Consider the following 2833-nt stretch of genomic DNA (forward strand, 5'->3'; position numbering starts at 1 on the left):
ATCGCTGTCACATTTGCTTATTTAATTATATGTATTTGCTATATTGTTGTTTAAAAAAAATCCAGTGAAAAGGTTGTTTTTTCCTTCAGTATCTATACATAGGACAGCATTTCTGGAGAGATCCCTTCCTAAGCAGATGCCTAGTTCTGTATTATACAATGTCACCACTACAGCTAAAGAGCTCTTTGAGGTAATCCAAGATGGCTTTTATGCCCGTTTTTATATGTTCAAGGAAGAAATATATAAAATCATAGAATTACAGGAAAGTTTGGGTTGGAAGGGCCATTTAAGATCTAGCTCCAAGTCTCTTGCCATGGGCAGGGACATCTTCCCCTAGTCCAGGTGGCTCAGAGCTCCATCCCACCTGTCCTTGAACGCTGCCAGGGATGGGGCACCCACAGCTTCTCTGGGCAGCCTGTGCCAGGGCCTCACCACCCTCACTGTAAAGAATTTTATCCCAATATCTAACCTAAACCTACTTCCTTTTAGTTTACGTGCACTCCCCCTTGTCCTGTCCCCACATGACTTGGTAAAAAGGCCCTCTCCACCTTCCTTGCAGGCTCCCCTCAGGTACTGGAAGGCCACAACAAGGTCACCCCAAAGCCTTCTCTTCTCCAGCATGAACAATTGCAATTCTCTCAACCTTTCCTTGTAGGAGAGGTGCTCCATCCCTCTGATCATCTTTGGACTGTCTATAAGAGGTCCATGTCTTTCTTCTGGTCACCCCAGGGTTGGGTGCAATATTCTGGTTGCAATATTCTCTACCAGAGAGGAGCAGAGGGACAGAATCCCCTCCCTGCCCTGCTGCCCACGGGGCTTTGGATGCAGTCCAGGACATGTCTGGGTTTCTGGGCTGTGAGTGCCATGGCTGGGTCATGTCCAGCCTCTCACCCACCAGCCCCCCCAAATCCTTCTGGCCAGGGCTGCTCCCAATCTGCTCATCCCACAGCCTGGATTGAAATTGGGGTTTCCCCAAACCAGGTGCTTATAGATTATTATTGTTCTGCTACAACCAGATAAATAATCCATTAGAAAGGTTATAAATATTTTAGTATCCATAGATGTTTATATTTAATGGATACAATTTAGCCCTTAAAAGTCATACTTACATTTAATGGTGTGTTTGGGCTTTTTTTTTTTTTGTTGGATTTTTGTGTGTTTTTTTGGTTTTATTATTTCCAAGAAAATATCAAAATTTTTTTGTTTTTTTTTTCCTCATAATTGCATCCTTGATTTACTTTTCTGCTATATGATAAAGGAAAATATTTCACAGTTTGGACAAGTAGAAACTTTTACAAAATTTTATTTATTCTGGAAATATGAACACAAGGCGAGATATCATGGGTTTGTACCTACGTGTCAACTGACTATTTAAGGCCAAGTATAAAGGGTTAAATTTTATCTCTGAAGTCAGCCACAAACTCCCATTGAACTATGGCAAGAATGTTTCTAAAATGCAAAAATGTATCTTCCTTTGCTTTCTGCCCCCAGTAGTCAGTTTCCTAAAATCATCAATATTAGCTGTAGCTGCTACATATTAACTTTTTTTTTCACACTCTGAAAACAGGGAACAAAGTTAAAAGAACCCAGAGAAATTTTCACTTGCTCTTTTAAACTGCACGTGTTAATGGGTTGTAAATATTTCCCGTGAAATGGTACACACCTTTCCTGCAGGCAACCATCGAGCTCATTCCAGGTGTGCTCGGTGAGCTGCCACTTGTGCTTTGTTGCAGAGATCAGCTCTTGTACTTGTCACTGGGGGAATATTATTAGCATTTTAATTTATTTATACAACTCTTCTTCATACCTACCTCTTCCCAGCACCTGTATAAGTGGCAGATTAAGCATAGCACCCTCCTTACAGTTTTTTTGCCCTGCAGTAATTATGCACAATTTTATTAAAAGTGAGTCAGCCATGACGGGGGATGGTTTCCTAATACACTTCACCTGGAATAGGTGAGTGCTGCAGAGAACAGCAGTGCCTGAGGGCTGTGGGGATGTGTCCCCATCCCCAGCTCACAGGGGCTGAGCCCTCACCTGCAGAAACCCAGCTGGGCAGCAGCTCAGCATCACAGAATGGGTCAGGCTGGAAGGGAGCACAGTGGGTCACCTGCTCTTTCCATCACAAGTCATCAACTCACCCCTTTTCAGCAATGAGGTGATTGATGTACTGCAGTTAAGGAAATTAGAATATGACCGGTGGGTCATCTGGTCCAACCTCCCTGCTCAAGTAGGGTCGCCCCAGAGCACACTGCGCAAGATTGTGTTCAGATGGTTCTGGAATATCCAGTGAGGGAGACTCCACAGCTTCTCTGGGCAGGCTGTTCTAGTGCACGATCACCTGCCCAGTAAAGAAATTCTTCCTCATGTTCAGGTGTAGCTTCTGTGCATCAGTTTCTGCCCATTGCCTCATGTCCTGTTGCTGGGCAGAGCCTGGCCCATCCTTTTGGCTCCCTCCGATAGATATCTATACATTAACGAGGTGCCCTGTCACTTGTCTCCCCTTGAGGCCGAGCAGAGGCAGCTCCCCCAGCCTTTTTCTCAAAGGAGAGATGCTCCCTCAGCCTTTTCTCAAAGGAGAGATGCTCCCTCATCTCCTTCTCTGCCCTCCGCTGCACCCGCTCCTTGTCTCCCTTGCGCTGAGGAGCCCAGAGCTGGACACAGCCCCAAATGTCCCTCAGTAGGGCTGACGAGAGGAGCAGGATTTGCTAGCAGGGCCCTCCCTGCTGCACTCCCCTGTCCTGGGCCACACGGACAGCCGGAGCGGGCCGCCCCTCCCGCGGCCATGCCGCCCCTCAGGCGGCGCTGGCGCATCCATCGCTCGGCGCGCGGC

This window comes from Zonotrichia leucophrys, chromosome 2, assembly GCF_028769735.1.
Source record: "Zonotrichia leucophrys gambelii isolate GWCS_2022_RI chromosome 2, RI_Zleu_2.0, whole genome shotgun sequence".
Classification (NCBI taxonomy): Eukaryota; Metazoa; Chordata; class Aves; order Passeriformes; family Passerellidae; genus Zonotrichia; species Zonotrichia leucophrys.